A 23725-nucleotide genomic window follows, 5' to 3' on the forward strand; every position below is an offset into this window, starting at 1 on the left:
CAATGTGTAGTCAGGCTTAAGCGGCACTGAGCTACTAAGACCTTTTGACAATATCCAGCTGCTAGGTGTTAAGGGCTCCTTCTACTGAGACAGAATAATGGGGACAATTGTAACGAACAACTGAAATTATCACTACTACAAACCTAAAGCTGCATCAGAACACCTGGAGGGCTTGTGAAACCAGATGGTAAGCCCCATCCACAGAGTTTCTGATTCTGTAGGCCTGGGGGGGACCTAAGAATCTGTATTTCTAACAAGATCCCAGGTGATGTTGATGCTGCTGCTCCAGGATCCACACTTTAAAGCCACTGCACCATCACTTCCCTCCATGGGCATGGAGCCTAGTTCGTGGTATGTCTTTCGTGAACGTTTGTTAAACCAGATAAATGGAATTGTGACAGAAGGTAAAGTGGACGATTTTCTCTGTGCTACATGCTAGGATTATAGCAGTGAAAAGACAGACATCCTCTGTCCTCATGGAGCTTATGCTCTAGGGAGAAACACAGAACTTCAAGGGCAAACAGGAATGCTACAACAGGGAAACATGGAATTTTATAGCAGAGCACAGAAATCCCCTATCTGATGGTTCCTTGCCTTCTGAAAAGCCATTTTAAATTCCATTTTGCCAAATTCTATCATTACTAGGTCAGCTGGAATCCAAGAACACAGCACTCACTTGGGAAAACAGATGGAGAGAGGGAGAGAGAAAGAGAGGGTTGGGGGGAGAGAAAAAACAAGAATGAAATGGAGCTGGTTGATAGGTTTTTTTTTTAAAAAAAAGAGCAAAAAAAATTATTTGACTGGGAGTCAGATCTAGGTTCCTACTTTGATCGTGTTACTACTGGATTAGTCACCTTGAGCTGCTATAACAAAATACCACAAACAAGGTGGCTTAACAGAAATTTATTTTCTCACAGTCTGGAGGCTGAAAATCTGAGATCAGGGTGCCAGCATGGTCAAGTTCTGGTGAAGGTTCTCTTTCCAGCTTGTAGATGGCCAACTTCTCACTGGATCTTTCTGTGGCCTTTCCTCAGTGTGTGCCCATGGACAGAGCAAGAGATCTTTCTCTTCATCTTCTTAAAAGGCCACCAATCCTATTGGATAAGGACCCCATCCTTGTGACCTCATTTAATCTTAATTGCCTCCTGAAAACCTTGTCTTCAAATACAGTCACACTGGAGGGTTAGGGCTTCAACATATGAATTTTGAGGGGACACAATTTAGTCAACAACAACGACTCACTACAAACAGGCTTATCTAATCAATTATAAAATAATACTGTCTCTAATATAAGATCCTAATACTTCCTAGGGGGAAAAACACCGAGGTGTGAGTGAAGGTTACATGACCCTTCACTCCTCTCACACACGTTGAGCTTCTGGGATGTCTATACCTTAGAATGAGAGAAGGTCAACATTTTCAGTTATTTGAGCTGCTTAAGATGATAAAGACCTAAGACACATTCACAATCAGGGCTTGTGGAGAGTTAGATGGCTGTCTGGGATATCAGGGCAGTTGTGATGGTCCAATTGCCCCAAGGAGTCTTCCATTCCTGTGGCTCAGTGGCTCTTCTCTCCCAGCCACTCTGGTTCTACAGCCCTTCCCACCATAAGTGCTGTCTCCAAGCCCTGGTCCATTTATCTCACAATAAATATAGCCTCCTACTTTCGCCATAACAATAGGATGCCATGATTGTTTTTGGCCTGGGCCAAATTTTTTAATTCTTTTCTGCAAACTATCGTCAGAGACCTTCAGTTTTCAAGCCAAGGCCCAGTAATTTTGTCCATAGGGAAATCCAGAAATAATGTGCTACACCAATAATAATAGACTTAAGTGGAGTAGAATTTTTATTTACTCTTCATACTGCAAGACATTTGCCTAAGTTCCTCCAGAATTCCCTTTCCATTCCTCTAACCGCTCCCCTCTGAGTGCTCTCCAGGTAGGTGGTAACATTTTGTAAACATCTGCTTATCCCCAAACAGGATGGTTGTGGTTTTAGTAGTGGGAGAAGGAGGCAATGGGCTGCACTCACTGGAGAAATTCCCAGCAGCCAGGGTTAATTAGCCATAGACCTTCCCACACAGTTTACAGAAACTTTCAGCATACACTGGAATTTTGGGTGCTCCCAAAGCCATAAATTTCAAATTCATTTGTGAGACTGGTTCCCTTTGGTTCAATATTTGAATTAAGTGAGTAGAATAAGGCATGAGGTATAATGTTCCAGGGACAGAAAAATCAATTATCAGGCTACATAGGCCTTATGGTTTTAAAACACTAGTGGATGGAGTATTTCCAGGGCCCTTCTTCCAAACCCCAGGTAGCACATATTGACCACTTTTCCTTAACGTCTAGCTGTGTTACTCTTCTGGAGTTGCCTTATGTCTTCTGACCATCACTGTATATATATTTTAGCTTTCTGTGCCAAGTGGACTTTATTCTTAATCTTGGACCCCTGGCCCCTTTGGCAGAGTCATGAGGTGGTCTTCTGTCCTTCTATATTCTATGATCCCATGATTTCCTACATGTCTTGTATTTTTGTTTATATCACTATTGAGAGGAAGCCCCAAATGTTGAAAGAAAGAAAGGTAGAAAAGAAGGAAAGAAGGAAATGAAGGAAGAAAAAGAGGCCAACATATGACTCAGACTTAGAGCTGCAATAAAGGAACATTCTCTAGGCCAGTGGGCAGGAGTTGCATTCTCGCCAACCCTCCCTACCAGCAGGCGGGCAATGCCTCCATTCAGACTCTGTAAGTCATTTTGAAACTGACTGCAGTTGGTGCTTTATTTGGCATCCTTCCTTTCAAGTTGGCTTTCAGATCATCAGTGGTTTTGTCTGCAGACCCTGGTGCCAAGGTGAGGTGACAAACCTTTACTCACAAAGCAATATTCTCAATAGTGTTTTGTCCTGGGCTGTGGAGCTGTCTGATTAAAGGTGACTAACAGAAAGACAGGTGGATGGATAGGAAAGGGTAGATGAGTAGGTGATCTGATAGATCAAGCAATATAAAATGTTAATTATAAAATCAAGGCAGTGAGTGGATGGGTGATTGCTTTAAAATTCTTTCAGTTTTTCTGGATGCTTAAAATATTCACAAATAAAATGTTAGGGGGTGATGATGAACACAATGTCAGTAACGAGGTTAGTAGACCATAAACACTTGAAAGTTGAGCATGCAAGGAAGACTGTGGAGGTTTATTTTTTTTTAATCAAATGATGTTATAATTATTTCCTACTCAATATTTTCCAGATAAAACATATAGATGTTATGCAGGAAAAGTTAGCATTTTGAAGACTTTAAGTGAAATATGCAATTAAATTTCAAACCACTGATCCTTTATTAACACATAGAAAAAGCATGGGTTTTGGTATCAGATGGCAGTAGGAAAATGCCTTGCCTCTTCCATTAAGCCAAGTGACGATCTCTCTGAGCTTCGTTTTTTTGTGCACAAAATGTGCTGGAAGGGCTGTGGTGAGAGATAATGCCCATATCTTAAAGTCAACAAGTTATAAATGTTACTTATAAAAAGAAATCAACTATAAGAATTACAAAGAACAAGAAGACTTTTATGTTATTCCAGTGTTTCAGATAAACTCCTCCCAGATTTGGCCAATGCTATGTAATAGCACTGCTGGAGAATTTCAAAAGCTTGGAAGTCCAAGAGACTCTCAGTTAAACTCAGCTTTTTTCTTCTGAAGCTCCTGGAACACATCATTTAATGGTTTTCTTCACTCTTAGGGGAAAAAAAGATGGAAATAAAATATTACGACCTTTCTTAAATAAATTACACAAAAATCTGTGTGTACCTATCACAGAAAGAGAATTTGCACATTATTAAAACAAATGAAATATGTCATGCTTGCAAAGTTCCTGTGAGAAATCTTTGTCCCAGGTCACTATTTAATGCTGTTATTAAAGAACAGAGTGGGATGTGTCCCTTTAACCTGCCTCAGAAGGGAATGGAACTATGATAGTATAACAAAGGAACCTGAAACTTAGCATCTTAAAAATAACAGCCATTCGTTTTTTTCTTGGGAACTGACACATCTGCCGATCTCAGCTGGTTTTCCTCAAGCACCTGAAATCCAACTCTACTTCTGAATTTGGCTGCATGAGCCACTGGGATTGTTCACATGATGGTTGCATAGGGTTCCAAAAGAGCAGGCAGTGGGGTGGGGGTGGGGTGGCCCGCAGGGACACACTCTCTGGAAACCAGGCATGATGTCACCTCTTTAGCAATCTATTGGTCAAAGCAAGTCACAAGGTCAGCCAAGAGTCAAGGAGAGGGGAAATAGGCTCCACTTCTTGATGGGAAGAGCCACAAAGTCACATTGCAAAGGGAGTCAGATAATTGTAGCCATGTTTGCAAATGGTCTGTCAAAGCAATCACCACATCCCTCACTGAAAGGTACTGCTGAAAAGGGTCAGCATGTCTTCCTCTTTAAAGCAAATGGGTAGTTGTGGACCAAATCCTGTGTTTCGGGACTGACCACCAAAAGGTGAGAGGCCTGAAACAATGACATCTTGTGAGCTATGAAAAACCAATGTGCTTACACCTGCTAAAATGGCTGTTGTCAAAAAGACAAGAAATAACAAGTGTTGGCAAGAGTGTGGAGAAAAGGGAATGCTAGTACACTGTTGGTCGGAATGTAAATGGGTACAGCCGCTGTAAAAAAAAAAACAATACAGAAGTTCTTCAAAAAATTAAAAATAGAACTACCACATGATCCAGCAATTCCACTCCTGGGCGTAAATCCCAAGAAAATGAAGACATTGATTTGAAGATTTATGCAGCCCAATATTCATAGCAGCATTGTCTGCAATAGCCAAGATATGGAAGCAACTTAAGTGTCCATGAACAGATGAATGGATAAAGAAGATGTGGAATTTTATTAAGCCATAAAAAAAGAATGAAATTTTGCCATTCTTTGCAACATGGATGGACCTGGAGGGTATTATGTCTAGTAAAATAAGTCAGATAGATAAAGACAAATATTGTGGGTTTTCCACTTATATGTGGAATCTAAAAAAATAAAACAAACAAACAAATATAACAAATGAAACAGAAACAGACTCACAGATACAGCAAATAAACTAGTGGTTGTTTACCAGAGGGGAGAGGACTGGGGGGGAGGGGCAAGATAGGTGAAGGGGATTAAGAGATAAAAATTACAATGAACACAATAAATAAGATACATGAATGTAATGTATGCCCCAGGGAATATAGCCAACATTTTATAATAACATCATATGAAGTATAATCTATAAAAATATCAAATCACTATGTTGTACATTTAAAACTAAGATAATATTGAAAGTCAAATATACTTCATTGAAAAAACCCAATGTGAAAATAACTGAATATTTTATATTACTTGCAACAGAAAATAACAGACAATAGATAACCTAATGGCTAATCTTTGAGTCTTTTGATGTTATGAAATTGATGTCTTGATTTCATGGTTTTTCTTTAAATAATCAAAATTAGTTCTAACACAGAAAACAGAGTTACACCTGCATTAGACACGAAAGCATCTTTTATAGTTTGCCAGCACATTAACATGCATGTTACAGAGGGCACTCCAGCAGGTTCTTGAAAAATGATTTTTCCCTAAGTAAGATTGTGAAAGGCCTGGGATGCCTGTTTTCCACAGGTCTCACCTCATGAGTTGTATTCCCCTGGAATCTTATGGATTTCTTAGCTGGAAATAATCTTTCTCCCCTCTCACACAAAGCATTGTATTTTTCCTTCTTTTTTAACACTTAGAAATGTATCCATTATCTTTTACATGCATAGTTCTTCTTCCTCACAAGATTTGTTTGTCATATCTTCTTTTTGTATTCATCTTTGTGTCCTTCATAACACTACAAAGTAGCAAGTTTTCTATTTAATTGTACTGGGCATTCATGGTTGGTGTTTAGTCTGATTGCTCAGTAGCTATGTTGTGTCACTGGTAAATACACACACCACACACACACATACATTCATTTATTTAATAAAGACTCCCGTGGGCAGTGAATGAATCAATATAGGGGATTATATACTCCAAAATGCCCTTCCATTACAACATAACTAGATCCTACACAGATTCCAACAAACATACTTTTTAAAGAATGTTTTAGCCTCACAAGAAAGTCAAAGGAATCTCTAACTCCCCTACCCCCAACCCAACTCAAAGAAGACAAAGAATAAGATGATGAAGCAGCATAGGTGACAAAATCCAATCAGCGGAAGTTGCCCTGGCAGAAAATACTCATACCAGCTGTGGAACGTGGAGGCTTCCGCACTAATCCAGGACCCTCAAAAGGAACTAAAATGCTTCTAAGTTGGTAGCCATGGTAGACAGAATTCTAAAGATGATCCCCTCCCCTAAGGTTCTTGTGCCCTCGTCATTCAGTCAAACACTAATCTAGGTGCTGCTCCGAAACGATTTTGCGGATGTAATTAAAGTCCTGAGTCAGTTACCTTAATAGAGAGTCTGTTGGTAGGCTTGAGCTAGACCTGTTAAGCCCTTTAAAAGCTGAGAATTTTCTCCAGAAAGCAGCAAAAGAGGAAGCCAGAAAGACTTGAAGTGTGAGGGGGATTCACACCCACTGCTGGCTTTGAAGATGTATGGGGGCTTCATGCAAGGACCAGAGAGGAAATCTCTAGAAGCTGAGAGTTGCCTCCACCTGACAGCCGGCAAGGAAATGAGGACCTCAGCCCTAACCAACTCCAAAAAACCGAATTCTGCCAACAACCTGGATGAGATTGGAAGCAGAGTCTTCCCCAGAAGCTCCAGATAAGAGCTGACTTTGGTCAATACCCTGACTCCGGTCTGTGAGGCTCTGAGCAGAGAACCCAGCCAGGCTGTCTTAAACTGCTGACCACATAACTGTGAGCTAATAATTAGGTGTTGTTTGAAGTTGTTAAGTTTGTGGTAATTTGTTAAGCAGCAACATATGACTCTGTGTTTAAAGGTGTGAAGTTCAAAGAGGAGAGGGAATATGAGTAGTCTCTTCTTGAGAACTAGTTAGAAGGAAAACTGTCATCAGGCAAAACTGAGTTTCAGTTAAGGCCCAGAGGTGGAGGCAGCATTAACGTTTAACATGTGCTTGTCAAAATGAGAAGATGATGTGTTCAACAGAAAGATGCTGACAGATACCATTATCAAGGGTAGGGTCTGCTCTTTTTTTTTGCCTTTATTTTTTTTTCTTTTTCTTTTTTTCACAGAATCAAGAGTTATATAAATTTAAGTTTACATTTTATAAAGATAGCCTTTCTTTTTCTTTTTAGCCTTTCAGTTTTCTTGAGATATAATTGACATACAGCACTGTGTATGTTTAAGGTGGACAGCATAATGATTTGACTTACACACACCATGAAATGATGACCACAGTAAGTTTAATGAGCACCCATCATCTCATATAGATACAAAGTTTTAAAAATGGGAAAAAAAATTTATTTTCCTTATGATGAGAATTCTTAGGACTTATTCTCTTAACAATGTTCATACATAATGTACAGCAGTGTTAATTATATTTAGTGTGTTGTACATTATATTCCTAGTACTACTTATCTTATAACTGGAAGTTTGTACTTTTGAGCCATCTTCATCCACTTCCCCCACCCCCACTCCCAAGATGGCTTTATGCAAAGCAGAAGGTAACACAGCCAGAGATAAAGTTTCCCAGGTCCCAACAAGTTCCCCCAAGGGACATCTAGCTACAATTGTAGAAGATCCTGCCATCTTAGAGTGAGGACCCAGCCAGGCACCAAGAACTCCTTTGTCCCCTCCCAGCTCCCACTCCTGTCTGACACCAGGAGAGACCCCGCCTCCCCACCTACTTAGTAGGGTCAAGGAACTAGGGCAAAACAATCCCAGAACATTCTTGAGTGTTTGCTGTGAGGTGAAGGGATATCAAAGCAAATGTCCCAAGAGTACCTCTGACAGGTCCAGGTTTCAACTGGCCTCAGGTCCACACCCAGGGGGTCTCCCGTGACCGAGGGGCACCTCAAAGGGCTTGGAGAAAAGAGTACGAGGTACCTCTGAGCACAGGTCCAGGGCTAAAAGAAGAAATGTGGGTCTTGTTCATGGTGCTGTCACCATGGGCCTGAGATGTTAGGCCACTTAATCTTCCTGACATAATGTACTAGGTGTGGCAGGGATACAGGTCTGCTGAGGGGTGAGACAGAAGTTCGCCTAACTGTCCTGAGAGAGCAATTTTCTTTTCCATTTGGACACATGGAGAAACTGACAAAAATGCATAAAATCAGGTAGGTGAAATACGGAGCATAAGCCATGATTCCATTGCTCTTGCAGCAGCGTAAACAGGTTTTTTTGCCCTAATTAAAGAAGCACTGCAACCACTTAGGTATTGCTCAGTTGAAGAGGATAGTTCAAAGATACCATCTCTCTCTGTTCTACCCACTGATTTTCAGGTACTCCCTGTTCATGGGGACATTTGCACAGCTATGACTAGGTTCTCTGCTTGGCATATACTTTTTTTTTTTTGCTTCCTTATTTATTGACTTGATCAGTTGTGACTTCTATACTGGTATCTGTGTTTATTTGGGGAAAATTCCAAAACAGAAGTCCTAGTTCCTGGTTTTTTTTTTTTTTTCAAATACATCTAAAGGATTACCCAGCAAGGCAAGCACTATGGCCAGGAGGAGTGACAGCCAACCTGTGAGTATTTAACCCTGGAAAACTCAGAAGTGCACAGATGACGCTAACATAGGTAGGGCTGAGCCATAAAGAATTCATGACCATGACCGTGAACCTCTGAAATTACGTGCAAAGTTTTGAGTAAGTGTGCTGTTTTCCACGGAGAGGGGCTTTAGTATTTGAGGGCTTTTCCCTCTGGACAATATTAGTTGAGATTTTCTTGGGTGCAAATGACAGGAATTAAGTGGAATTAACTGTCTGAACCACAGCTTCTGTCTCAACCACACCTTGGAAGGGGCCCAAGATGCTTCTCTGGAGGCAAAGAGGTAGCATTTCAGGGTTGTCTCTGCAGCTTTCGGTGGGTCTGTTTCAGACTTATCCTGGCAAGCTTTCTACCTCCCAACTCCAGGTACGAAAATCTCAGGGAGAGACACTCACTGATCCTGTGGGAGTCAGTGCTGACTTGGGTCAGATTCCCTAGGAGCAGAGCCTATGAAGAGGCGATGTGTTCAAGTTGCTTATACTGAAAGTGCTCTCAAGGGAAAGGGAACGAGGGAGCAGAATGGGGAAGAGGAAAGAAATCAATCAAGGGTGCGATTTCTGGCCAATTTCCAACTTCAACCTGGTCCTGCAGGGAGCCCTGGGGTGCAAGTGGTGCTCAGAGCTTGTCCAGACATAGGGCAAGTTTTGGGCACTTTTAAACTCCCACACCAGCTAGTCATTGGCTAAAGGTCACCCCATTCCAGATGCTTCTGACTCTCTGCACTTGCTTGCAGATATCTGTAAGCAAAGTGTCTCCAGTTGGCCAAGACAGGCCTCAGAAGAGTCACAGATGCAACGTCATAGATGCAAAGTGCATCAAAGCCAGGGCATGGGCACACAAAAATAGGTACCAGAGGGGATGGGTGCAAAGTACCAGGAGTGTCTGTTACATGTGTTTTTTTTCAGGCTTAAGTGCTATGGTCACTGCCTTGGGATTCTGTGTGTCTTCATTTGATTCAGGGACTTTCCTCCTGAACAGTCACTGTGGCCATGAGGTTACTTGAAGATGGCTGCTACTATTTAGATCTCACGGTTAGAGATGGGAGAAGTTCCCCTAAGGGAATGTGACAGACAGATAAAATGTAATTTTCTACTATATCTACTCCCCAAGGATTAAGAAGAGTGAAGGCAGCATTTTCAACCCGAATTCTGCAGAATCCTGGTATTGAGGTCTACCACTGGGATACAGTATTATAGAAGATGCAACGTTCTGTTCTTTGTGATGCTTGTTCCTTTAAATTAGATTTACTTATGAAGATGTCATTTATAATGGAGAGTTTCTAATGGAAAGAATAAAAGGTGAAAAGGCATTCATAAAATGTATTTGAACTTACAGCAATGTTTGAGTAAAGACAGAATTCTGGAGAACTGAATCTGGCATATTATTTTCTGTTATCTTGATCTACATTTCAGGAAACAGAATATACCTGAAATTAGTTGCTGAAAGTATTTTATTTCCTAGAAAACGATGTTTATAGCTAAGAGGGCATCACATGTCTTTCTGATCTTAAAAAAAAAAGGCAATTTTGAGGTTGGAAAACAGTCAAAGGCAGATATTAAATGACTTACAGTTGATTCCAAATAAGTACACATTTCAAAACAAAATATTGCAGATCACACAGTAAATGTTTCTTCAGCTTCATTCAAAAATCTGTAATGAGGCAAATGCAATGAAAGATTCATTGACAATTTGTGTACAATCCCTGCAGAACACATCAGACACTGTGGAAGTCTGACAGATGCTTGGATTTCATTGAGACAGATTTCACAAGACTGTAAAAGCTTCTTTTTAGTTTACAAAGTGCATGGCCAGGCCCAGGATGACACCACTAACACAAAGGAAAATTCACTGGAGTTGTAGAAAAGGACCAAGAAAAGAACCAAGAGTTTGGTTAGGTGCCAATGGTCATACAAAGTCTGTTTTCTGATTTATTCTTGCTCTCTTGGGTTCTAGATTTCTTTTTTTTTTTAATTCTTATTTTTTATTGAAATGTAGTCAATTTACAGTGTTAGTTTCATGTGTACAGCAAAGAGATTCAATTATACATACATGTATTTTTTTCATATTCTTTTTCATTACAACTTATTACAAGATATTGAATATAGTTCCCTGTACTATATGGTAGGACCTTGTTGTTTATCTGTTTTTTATATATAGTAATGTGTATCTATTAATCTCAAACTCCTAATCTATTCTTCTCCCCCCAACCCTTTCCCCCGGTTTTAATTTCTTGGTACCCTTCCTACCTTTCAAGGCTAACCCACTCCCCTGGGACCTGATCCTTGACCTTTTCCTGGAATGTGGATCTAGAAAGCACTCCTTAACTACACTTTATGTTGGCTTCTTAGTTCATGTCTGCTTCAGGTTGTTTTGAGCAAAAATTCACCTAACCCAGTTTGGATCAGGACATCTGTCACTTAAACATCCCAGTCATCATATGCCACCTTATCCCAAGAAGTACAAGAAAGAATTTCTCATGTTGAAGGAAATCCCAACATGCTGTTTTTAAATCTGATAATAGGAGTTTAAATTTTCTTTCAAAGAAGAGACAGGTAAAAATATAAAAGACTATTCTACAAAAGAAAAAGGCTAAGAAGGGAAACCAGCACTGCCACGATAAATACCTGTGCGGAGTTGGGCTGGGAAAGCTTCTGAGTGATAAGAATTTAGTATATCGTAAGGAAGGACTCATAAAACGACCAGGAAGGAGAGGGATTGTGGTCAGTAGTCAGTGATAGGAGCAGAAAATCAATTTATACAGAATCACACGCTGTATAACACAGTAAAAAAAAAAACAAAAAACACTAACTAAATATTTTAATTTATAGAAAAAGAATTGAATGTTTATCAAATACTTAAATGCTGGATTGCTTTTGATTGCCTTAGAAGTAAAAGACAGAATCAAAAAATAGACGTCAATAGATTTAGCTAAAGAGATCTTTACATCTTCGTAAAATATTTTCCTTAACCAAAGTAGGAAGATCTACAAAAGGCTGTGAAAAGATGTGTGGAACACATATGATAAATACAGCAAATTCCTTATCACTTAAACAATTCAGACAAATTGGTAAGAAAAACATACCCAAAAAATCCCAGTAAATGAATGCATGATTTAAACAAGAGGAAACATAATTTGCAAACAGAAAGACTTAAAATTATGAACCTTGCTAAAAATTAAAAGTATATGTTAAAAATAACAAGTAGGATTTTTGAACAATTCAAACATACTTAATAACTGTTAGAAGAGGCCTCTGGAATTTGATACAGTCATCAACCACTGCTGGCAGTGGGAATTGCTATAAATATTTTGGAAAACAAGTTAATACGCTAATAAAGAACAATGAAACTCATCATTTGCCTTGACAAAGTAATCCCACTTCCGGAAACTTGGTGTTAAAAAAAAGCCAAAATAAATAAGAAGCAGTGGGACTTATGACGGAAAGAAAGGAAAGTAGGAAAGAGGGTAGGAAGTTAAGGAGTTAGAAAGAAGAAAGAAAGGAAGAGAACACTAGGGCATTAATTAAATTATGGAACAAAGAAAGCAGCCTGTGAAATACTATGTAACCTACAAAAAGCAAGTGAAATGCTTATTATGTAATGTTCAGTAAATGAAAGCAGGATATAGTCTTTGGCACATGTTAAACTAGCTGCCATGCCCAAACTGAATGCATATCAGTTGCAGTAGAAGGGAATCTTAAAAAGTAAAAAGAGTTGGTTCCTTCTGGATATATGTCCAGGAGCAGGATTCCTGGGTCATATGGTAAGTCTATTCCTAGTCTTTTGAGAAATCTCCATACTGTTTTCCACAGTGGCTGCACCAAACTGCATTCCCACCAGCAGTGTAGGAGGGTTCCCTGTTCTTCACAGCCTCTCCAGCATTTGTCATTTGTGGACTTTTCGATGGCCATTTTGGCTGGTGTGAGGTGATGCCTCATCGTAGTTTTGATTTGCATTTCTCTGATCATTAGTGATGTTGAGCATTTTTTCATGTGCCTATTGATCATTTGTATTTCTTCCTTGGAGAATTGCTTGTTTAGGTCTTAATGACACCTGCACTCCAATGTTCATAGCAGCAGTATTTACAATAGCCAAGACATAGAAACAGCCTAAATGTCCATCAACAGATGACTGGATAAAGAAGATGTGGTATATTTATACAATGGAATACTATTCAGCCATAAAAACTGACAACATAACACCATTTGCAGCAACATGGTTGCTCCTGGAGAATGTCATTCTAAGTGAAGTAAGCCAGAAAGAGAAAGAAAAATACCATATGAGATCACTCACATGTGGAATTTAAAAAAAAAATACAAAACAGAAACAGACTCATAGGCGTAGAATACAAACTTGTGGTTGCCAGGGGGATGAGGGGTAGGAAGGGACTGGGATTTCAAAATGTAGACTAGATAAACAAGATTGTACTGTGTAGCATAGTGAAATATATACAGGATCTTGTGGTGGCTCACAGCAAAAGAGAATGTGACAATGAATGTATGTATGTTCATGTATAACTGAAAAATTGTGCTCTACACTGGAATTTGGCACAACATTGTAAAATGACTATAACTCAATAAAAAAAATGTTTATTAAAAAAAAGTAAAAATAGTTGGGATTTACTCTCTCTTCCAAATTGTCTTTACTGTTACTTTATGTTTCCTAGACAATAAAGTGTAGCTGATGCAGCCACCAACTCTTCCCGGCTGGCAGGTAGCCTGGCAGCCGGGAAGAGTTCTTCATTGTTCATAGAATAGCTTTTAATTGACCTCGAAAGTTTCTGAAATAGGGATAACAAAGAAAAAACAGAAAAAAAAAAGATCATTTTATTTACTCATTTTTTTAAGCCAAGAGATATCTAATAGCATTGACTTTCTATATACACACACGAGAGGAAATTATTCAGGTAAATGGTTGTTTACATTTCCATGCAAGCTTCACAAAAGCACTTGATAAAAACTCCCAAATAGAAACTGAGTATTGAGTCACTTATTGGCATTTTGTTGTGTTAATCATCACTGTTGAATAATAAATGATTTATTAGTCATTCCATTGTACATGCTGTTTCACTGGCCTTTATCTGATAACAATGCACTCCACCCTAGTTACAAAGATACTTTTTTTAATAAAATAGGAAAATCTGACCTTTGAGGCAGGCTTTGTCCTATCTCTCCTCCATCTTACACTTTGATTTCTTTGGTTCCCCAGTTTGGTCGTGGGGAGGGAGCAAAAGAATTGACTGCCCTGCTGTAGGTTTTTTCAACTGGTATCAGAGAACCAGCTTTCCTTTTTAATGATTAATAATAACATAGTGGAATTTTTCTATTGTTTGGTTGTCATTTCTAAGCTTTCTATTGCTGTCAGCCTGACAGCCAAAAAAACCCTCGAACAACCCCAGAAACCACTGCTCTGGCTTGGGATCAACGAGCGGCAGCTTTTGGAGCTGACAACTTTGGATGGAAGAGATGTCAGGTTTGCAACCATACCTGCTTTTGCCTCCTTCACTGTGGAAATCTACAAGTGCCTGTTTCCTTTTAATACCTAGGTCCAAAACTAGAACACAAGAAAAAAGATTTCTAATTCCTGCCTCCTACTCCTATGGTTGCCCAACTGTCTTTTTGACAGGTTATTAAAATCTTTAAAGTTGAGATGTGGTTGTTTTTGTTGTGTTTTGTTTTGTTTTAAGTGCTCGCATTCACATTGGTGGATTTAGAACATCCTGAAAGGCTAGGTAAAATTTAGCTTTCTGAGGACAGCAGAGCTTTGGCCCTGGTTTCCCTGAATGGCCCTGGGAAAAAATCCAGGAGAAAGCAGTGACTGTCAGCTAGCACGATGTTCTTGCAATAAGAACTGTATGTAAATAACTATCTGTGGATCTTAAAAATAAAAGGTCCAATAAAAAAATGGACCTTTCAGTGCAGTTCTGCCTCAAGACTGACACATCATTTGCTGTTCTGTATTGTAGAGTTGATATGATTTGGGTCTGGATAAAGAATTCACTCCCTTTTAGAAACTGATATGGACAGTAAACTTACACAGGACAAGGATCCTGATTGTAAATTTAGTGCTGCTGCCAGGATTGTTTAAAATCCATATACACAATTAGTCAAAAAGACGCAAAATTGTGTTTCACCTATGGAATATTGAAGGCAATTTGTTACCTGCCTCACCAAGAAATCTTTTTTTTACGAAAGTGCTCTTTTTTTAATTTTAGTTTTTACCTTCTCCCATTTGTAAACATATTGCAACGTACCAGGTACTTCTAGGAAACAAGAAAAATTTCCAAATGGAATCATGACACTGTAAAGAGTTCAAAGTAATTTTAAGAAATCTTTAGGTCCACATAAATATGGTTTCAGTTTTAGACAAAATAATTCAGTTTCCAAAGAGTGAGGGCAGGACGTGCCCGCGGTATCTTGGCTGTTTTTACTGGTGGCTTCTTCTGCAAGGGCTGAGTGTCATCTTTACTTGGGACCCTGACAGTTGATACTCTGCCTTTCCAGGCTCCAAACTTCTGTGCCTGGAGCCACTCTGGCCATATCTCTAAGAGGGAACATCAGAGAAGAGGCCACAAAGGGCAGGAGTCCCCAGGATCCGTTCAGTGTTAGGGCCTGTTTCATGGTGGATTTATTTCGTTTCTTGTTTATGTTTCTTTCTTGATGTAACCAGGTCTCAGTTTCCTCTTCTGCAAAACAGAGATCATAACTCTTCATGAGACTGCTTTGTGGAATAAATCTGTTCCAATGAGTAAGTACCTGGCTCAGCTGATGGCCATTGCAAAGGATGGAACAAATGACAGATAAAAACAATGAAAAGTTTAAAATATCATAATCTGGTTGTGATTAAACAATTCAGTTAGAAAATCTGTTTCTTATTTCCTCGCGTGATAGATACCCTTTTAGAAATCTTGAATATATTGCAGTAGGCTCTGATACATGAATTTATTTTTATTTCATCTACCTAAACCTAAGCTCTCTTGAATTAATATGAAAGATTATGCAAAGCTATATTTTATTACAGAGCCCAGATCGCCTTTTCTTTTTTCAAACTGGAACTGCAGGATCCAGGAAAAGCTTAAAAATACACAGAACCCTATTCATTTACTCCCACATACATTCTGTTTCTTCTAGGTCCATCCCACAATAGTCAGATAGCTTTTGTGTGAATAAAGTAATAAGCGAACATCCTCTCTGATAACCTCCCTCGTGCCTGGCCTCAGCTCTGAATTATGAGAGTTCTTTTCCAGTAAGTTTGACCCCATTGTCCCCTCTCATTCTACTAACCAAAGCTTAATGTTGTATCCTCACTGACAATTGACAGATTTCACAGAGCCTCTGGCGTTTAGAAGATTTCATTCTTTGATGATCATCTGGATAACAAGGCTAAGTCAGATTTAGATTAAATGAATTATGTAATTAGTAGTTCTGTGTTTCTAAACTCCTTTGGCTATTTTACTTTCTCCAGAAAAGTATTCTTTGGTTCACTGCCATTACATTTCACTTTACATTCAAATTCTCTCATCGTAATACTTAGCAGCGAGGACAACATACAGAATGTTGCGAGGTGAATGGTTATTCATGAATAGTATATACGATGATTTAACAAATATTCTTATTTCATTGAGTTGGTTCTAGAAAGTATGAAGAAGTTGGTTTGTGTTCCCTCAACACGTATGCAGGACCCACTGTAGGCAGAGTTCTATTTTGGTGACTGTGGGAAATCACCAAAAATGTGGGAAAAATGACCCCTGCTCACTGAGTGACTCATGTCAATTTTAAAAGGTGGGGATTTTCAAGAGATCTATTTGTCCAGTTTCCCTATTTCTAGGTATGTCTATGGTTGTGTCAACAAATAAGCAAAAGCAGCTCAGTTTTCTCCTGTCTGTGGACTGGGGGAAGCCAACGCTCAGCCATCACAGAGGACTGTTCTGGAGTGAAGATGAGTAATCCTGCGCGCGCGCGCGCGCGCGTGTGTGTTTTCAATTTCACCATGGGTCTACATAACTTCCAGCATCTTTCACAAAGGAGCCTCATTCCACCTCTTGGGCCTCTGGCCTTAGAATTACCTGTGTGCAGGTCTACCTTGAATCAGGGGTAGACACACACCACCTTAGGGAATTAATGGGTCTGTTTGCCAATGTTTGACATATTGTGAAGAAATGTGTCTGCTGGTGAAAAGGGTTTGGTCTTCCAGGCGCTCCTTCATGAGTCTGGCAGGCCTATGGGGGCAGGGCCAGCGTCAGGCTCAGGCCATCAGGCCTGAGAACGTGGCAGGGGACACTCCGGGCAAACAAGCGAGGCCTCCCATAATGAAAAGTGACAGTGTTCCCACTGGTGGGAGGCCCCGGGGGAGAGGGCCAAGAGAGTGCTGGTAGTTAGGAAAGGATTTGCATAATTACATTCACCTGAGGGACTCCATCTACCCAACAATGGGTCTCATTGTGGTAAAGCCAGCAGCTGGCCATACTGTTCGAACAATGTGAGCGGTGGCCTTGTTCTTCCAAAACAAATGCCTGGACTCTGTGAAATGACAATTCACATTTTGAATGGTAAATAGTTATTAATAGTACAAATGTGAGCATGATGTGAAGCACGCCACATTGTGGGGCATGCACTTAGATGTGATACACTATTACTTCATGCTATAGCAGAAGGAGGCTGTACCATGAATACCACATTTATACCTACACTGTACACAGCTTCCTGGTATATATGTTTGAGACTTATTTGCTAAAGTGTCCATGAAGACTCAGAGGGCCCTTGAAGTAGAACTTTTCTCCTGATGTTCGGGGAAAAAAATGATATGTGGAAGGCTTTTCCTGTGTCAGGCACATCCTGTTTCAAGTTCCGGTACAGTGTCTTTTGTTCTTTGACTCCAAAAGATTGCAGTGGATTTGAGAGATGTTAATCAGAGCTTACCAGGGAGGTGCCCAGTGGCCCAATGGCAGAGGCCGCAGCTCCATGGCTGGGGGCATGTTTACCCAAGACTCCAAACAGACAGAGTGGAGATATGGAGACAGCAAATACTGTGCCCGGCTCATTTCCTGGTATTGCCCACATTTACATTAAAAAGGGAGGTGCAGGGGGTGGAGGCTGGGTCAGTTTAGAGGTAATTCCTTTTATTATGCCCAGTGATTGTTATATGTTGTCCCTCACGCTGAGAGCACAGGGCACATTTCTAAGGGAAGAAGTTCCCTACAGGGGTTTTGCCTCTTCTCAACTTTAATTGGGGACACCTTTGAAATATCATCTTGTAAACATAGCAGCATCCGAATTTCTTTTTTGGCGTTTTACCAGAAAGTCGGGCGCTAGAGGAGCCCTTGGACTAAGGAAGGAGCCAGGATCCTCTTTTGAAACTCAAGCTGCACCCAGCCTAATACAAAAAGCAGGTATTTGCTTTAGCAATTTCCTGACTTTCTGATAAGATACAGAAGCTAGATTCTAGCAGGATTCCAAAATAGGAACAGGAAAAGGTCCTCTTGGCCTTGGCTCTGTCCCTGTCTTCCAGAGATGGAGTCTTGATGAAAGACAAACATGTTGGGTTTTATCTTTTTTTCAACAACAGGCCATGGGAATTCAAGTGAAGACACCTTGCTGGCAGGGAGAACGCTCACTCCCAGGGAGACAACGGGAATGCAGGACTGGCAGGGTGGGCGGTGGGTGCACACACAGGAAGCCCCAGGAGGGCCCATAGCTCAGGTCACCACCAGTTCTCATGACCAGGCCCCCCACCCCAGTCTCTGCCCCATCAACCACCACCACCCCAGTGCCAAGCTGAGCTCTCTAAAACAGAAAACACAATTCCTTGAAACTGCAAATATCTCCCTTGCTGGTACCCAACAAAGCCCTCCAGATGAGGCTTCTGACCATGTCTGGCAACCACAATCTTCCCTTCTATGAAAGCCTGTCCATCTCGAGGATTCCTGCTAAGCCCAGAAGACTCTGTCTGCCTTTTGCTCCCTGAATCTTTCTGTAACTCCACCCAAAACAGCTTCTCCTTTTGTCAAAGGCTATACTTTGCACCTATCAGTTTGAAATTATTCATCATGTGGTAATGGGTTTTGAGGAATGTCACTTCAGACTCTCCTCCTGGTCTGAGAGCACCTCAAGGGCAAGTCTGGCTCATGACGGTGTCCTTGGCATCCAATGTGCGTGGCAGAGTGGAGTATTGTGTTTACTAAATAAAGTACCAGGTGGGTTGATAAATATCAGTTGGGTTAAGGAATTAGGTCATGGATGATTGTGGTCATTCCAGAAGAAATACTCACTGGGGACAGGCTGTTTGGGATCTTCTGCCTATGGCTGTGCAGACTGGAACCTACACACAGTGCTTCTGGGTGGGGGTGACTCGATGCAATTTCCCCCACAGTCCACTGTCCTGGCCACGCCTCTGACATGTGTGCCGCAGCCCAGTGGAAGGATGCCGTTCACTCACTGGTCTCCTCAGAGGTCACGTTTTGGCAGAGTGTCAGCTAGAGGAGGTGCTTTGTGAACTTACTCGGGGCACTGAGTGCAGAAGGGTCCCTGGGGCTGTGTGGCTCCCACCCCCTGAGACTGGAGTCCGTGGTTGAAACCCTGCTGAGTCATTTCATTCCTTTTTCTCTGTGAAGGCGGAAACCTATTACAGAGTTAAACAAAGTACTTTAGAAGGGCCATCACTGCCATGTATTTGGAAAATGTTCAAAAAGCCCAAGATAGTTCCACAGGCATCTCAAACACCACGTATATATAAAACAGAAGTTATCACCTCTGCTGGGCAGACCTGCCCTCCCCTGCATTTCCTTCAGTGGGTACATCTGATTGCCCAGGCTAAAAACCCTCCTACACTGTCAGTCTCCAGTCTACCCACGGGACCTAATGGGTTCACCACAAAAACAAATCTGATCTTCTCCCCTCCATTCTTTGGCCCTGCTCTTTGTCCACCATCTTCTCTTGACTAGATTAGGTCAATGGCTTCTTGCCATCATCTGTTACATCTGGTCTTTCCTCCCAAGTTCATCTGCCAGATATCTTTCTAAAACCAGGATCTTACTCTCCTGCTTAAAATCCTTGCAATGTTTTCCTTTTAGTCCCAGCCCACTGGATAAGTCTAGACCCTCTAGCTTGGTACACAAGTCCATTCACTTCTGTGCCAACCCACCATTCTGCCCTTTTCCAGTAGCTCCATGCCATCCATGTATTAGCCAGTTTCCTGAGAGGTCCATGTTCCATCAAACTTCTTTGACTTTTCACTTGCTGTTCCCTAAGCCTGTGCCTCGCTCCCCTGTCTGTTGGGTTCGTCTCTTGATAAATCTGCACCCCCTCCAAGTTCTCTGTCCCTTCTCCATATAACTGTACACTCCTCATGGTGTTCACATGAAATCATTTGTTTAATCTCTTCCACGGCACTCTGACTTCATCAAAGGTGATATGTGATTCATTTTTCTCTCCCCAGCATTCATCCACGTGTCTAACCTTTATCTTGCGCAAAGTAAATGCTTGTCGAACTGACAGTCATCAACAGAAGCACCAAGAGCTCTCCCATGAAGTAACATGTAACTACCAAGAAGAATGAGTTAGACCCACGTGTATCGATTATAGTTTCAGAGTGATATGTATGGTACACTTAATTCTTTGTAAAAGGTAGAAAAAAATAACTCTTTACATTTATTTTTGCCCATCTGAACATGGCGACGTGGATGAAAGAAATCCTAGGTACAGTCCTTGGTTGTAACCCAGCGAGTGAGGCTGGAGGAAGGAGGGGAAGAGTGATTTTCTTTATAACTCTGTTGTTTAACTTGTCATAAAGAGTGCATGTTGCTTTTGTAAAATCAGTGAAGAAAAATAGGGCAAATGGTTGATGAATGAATAAATAGGCTTTAGGAAAGACATTTTCAGAAAAGAAAGACTATCGTTACTGTTGTGCAAACTCGAAGAAAATCTGAATAAGAAAATAAAAATCTCCAGAATGTACAATTAGGGCGTTGTTATTCATTCTCTAAAGGATTTGCCTCTTCTCTTAAACAATCTTCACAGGCTTCTTTTTTAAAAGGCAACTTCATGAAAACTCTTACAGATCATTAACTGCAGGGCTGGCCAGAGGGGTGAGGCCTAGAGAGAGAAAGTTTTAGGAGTCGGTGCCAATTGAAGATCTATCAGAAATAAAGATAAGCTCCAGTGATATTATGATGGAATTATCAGGGAAATTATTACATTGAAAAAATTCAAAGTTCACACAGTTTTTCTGGAGAAAGGGCACCCCCCCAGCTCAGGTTTCAGGAAAGATGCCTAGCTTCCGGGTGTGGGGAAAGTGCAAGGTCAGGGCCATTGTGAAAGCACGGTACCCAACTGGCAGGTACTGTATCCACATCCCACTTCTCCCTAAGAAAGCAAACCCTTCCCAGGTGTCTGCAGTTAGTCAGAGAGGAGCTGTGGGTAGTAGTGGGCAGAGTCTAAGAATTTTTTTTTAATAAAGATAAAAATTAGGTAAAGTAGACCTGGCAGTCTCCAGGAGAACAGAAGAAACATTAAGAACACTAAGGTGCTCACCATGAGACTGATGAGGACTGCCTTACACTTCAGCATTAATGCAGAGGCTGGTGAGAGCTACCGACTTTATTTTTAGTGTTTGATAAAAGAAAAAAGTCGATCAGGCTTGCATTATTGACTTACCACATCCTTGTCACTACGGAATAATTTTAAAAAGAAAGTCCTCCCCAAAGAAAGAAAATTCATAGGGCTCTTGAGCTTCCACTGACAATAGCTATATGATAACATCAATTTAAAAATAATAAGTACATAGCAATGAATCTATATGCAGAACAGAAACAGACTCGCAGACATAGAAAGCAAACTTAGGGTTACCACAGGGGAGAAGGAGGAGGGGGAGGGATAAACTAAGAGGATGGGATTAACAGATACTAACAGCTATACATAAAGTAGATAAGCAACAAGGATTTACTGCATAGCACAGGGAACTATATTCAATGTCATGTAATAAGCTATAATGGAAAATAATCGAAAAAAATGTATATAACTGAATCACTTTTCTGTACACCTGAAACTGACACACTGTTGTAAATCAACCATACTTCAGTAAGGAAAAAAAAAGCCCAGGCTTGACCATGGAAGGAAGAAGTCCCATCATGGGAATACACGGGACATCTCAGGATCAGGTCAAATAGGAATGGCAGGCTCTTTCTAAGTAAAGGGCCTGATAGTGAATATTTCAGGCTTTGGGGGCCAAAAGATAAAATCCAGAACTTTTATGACAAGAGTAAGAAATAATTTTTCCACAATTTTTTTAAATTGACCAAATTCAGAACCATTGTTGGACAGTGAAATTTGAGTTTCCAATGAAATTTGGTTGTTTCCAATACAAAATAGTATTGTTTTTAAACATTTTTTCCAACCATTTGAACGTGTAGAAAGCATTCTTAGGTCCTGGGACACACAAAAACCAGTGGTAGACTATAATTTCCTGACCCCAGACATAGAACATTTCTGGCTCATGACACGGGGTCCTTCATCAGTCAAGGCCCTACCAGCTCAAGCTAAGCTTGGGCATCATTTCAGAATCCTTCTCAACACAGCAGTGCTGCCTGCGACAACCTCAAGAAGTGGGGAAGGGCGACCTGTCTGCCATGTAGTGACCATCTCCATAGTGAATGCTCGAAGAACTGTTACTCAGACAGCAGCTGGGTTCCTCCAGCCTTTTCACATCTGGGTGCAGTTGACTCAGTCCTCCATCCCCAGCCTCAGGAAAGTCGATCTCCAAGATTTCAGTTATTTCCCAAAGAGCTCGCTTGCTTGTGTCTGAGAGCAATTGCTTCTGCTGCATTGGGTCAGTTAATACATTTGCTTGCTCTTGTCTTATTACCACTTTAACCAGACTGTAAAATTCAGGCATTCATATGTTAAATATTTTTTAAAATCCAACCCACAGACATTTAATGGACGATCTGGGTGCACAAGGACTACGTGGCTGCAGTAACAGCGTCTGTTCAGCATTGTTGTTTATGTTACCATCACAGAAACACTTTTCAGACAACTGACTTGTTTCGTGAGACAGTTTTCACATAGTATCTTACTTAATCCTTCAGTAGTCATTGGAAGTAGGCTTTTAAAAAACAATTACTACCCTACTTTACAGAAATAACCTGAAGCTAAGGAACCTGCCAGTTGCAGAGGTAGTGAGCGGTACGGCTGCATTTTGAACACAGTCATCACCCCGAGCCAGAGCTCTGGCACGCTACGTGCTCCCCTTCACCCATGCTGTAACGGACCATCAGACACTTTTACTCTTGAAAGTTCTTCTCCCACTTCCCTGGGAATTCCCACTGGCCAGAGCTCCTCATGGAGTGTCCTGGCTTCCAGCCATTGTCTTGGTCCCTCTCCTCACCTGGGTCTTTCTCACTGCTTCTCATAGAGTGCTCCCATAAACTCCCAGTACTTTGATGCAATTATTTAGACTAATTTAGCTTTGCCAGCCTCATATTCCCAAACTGAGCTGTAGAAGTCTTCTTTGGGAAGTAATGTCATTTCATGGGAAGAAAACTTTGGTCAACTGCATGTAGAATGATCAGTCGTCGTCTGTAATGACAGGGCGGATGAAATGAAGTACATTAGAAAATCAGAAAATTTTCTTTTCTTGTCTCTTCTTTCTGGGGCGGGGGGGAGGTGAAGAGATAAGGAAGGATGAAATCAAGGATTCCTGAGCAATGTAGAGAGAAGATACAGGTTTTTTTTTTTTTTTAAGAATTTGCTTTGCATGCAACTGTTCAGTAAGGTCTTCTATGCATCAAAAGGCCTTGTGAGAGAATATGCAGAATGTATGAAGTCAAGAAGTGAAGAATTCAAAGGAAACAGAAGATAGGACATGAATGTAGGCTTCTTGAGAACTTAGGGAAATTCTATATACTTTTCATATTGGATTTAGACATCAGACTTCCCACAGAAAGTGCTAATGTTATTTAAGTCTTTGGAAACAGGGTGAATCTATATGGTTAAGAGTGAGCCTACAGGGAAGAGGACAGTTCTCTCTGGGTAGGGAGTAAAGAA

General features: G+C 40.7%; 1 protein-coding gene across 5 annotated transcripts in view; it reads right to left on the reverse strand.

Moving 5' to 3' along the window:
• The window catches only part of AHI1 (Abelson helper integration site 1), a 248433-nt gene that overhangs the window by 29983 nt on the left and 194725 nt on the right, over positions 1–23725 (reverse strand). For 2 of the 5 annotated variants that reach the window (XR_012075021.1, XR_012075019.1), the window contains exon 29: positions 3549–3732. The exons of 2 other annotated variants lie outside the window; for them this stretch is intronic. The gene's annotated coding sequence lies outside the window, so the exon portion shown is untranslated. Of the gene's footprint in view, positions 1–3548; positions 3733–15291; positions 15373–23725 lie in introns of those variants that run through there. One more of the 5 variants, XR_012075022.1, reaches the window with a different exon arrangement.

Source organism: Vicugna pacos, chromosome 8 (genome assembly GCF_048564905.1).
Source record: "Vicugna pacos chromosome 8, VicPac4, whole genome shotgun sequence".
In the NCBI taxonomy this organism is placed as follows: Eukaryota; Metazoa; Chordata; class Mammalia; order Artiodactyla; family Camelidae; genus Vicugna; species Vicugna pacos.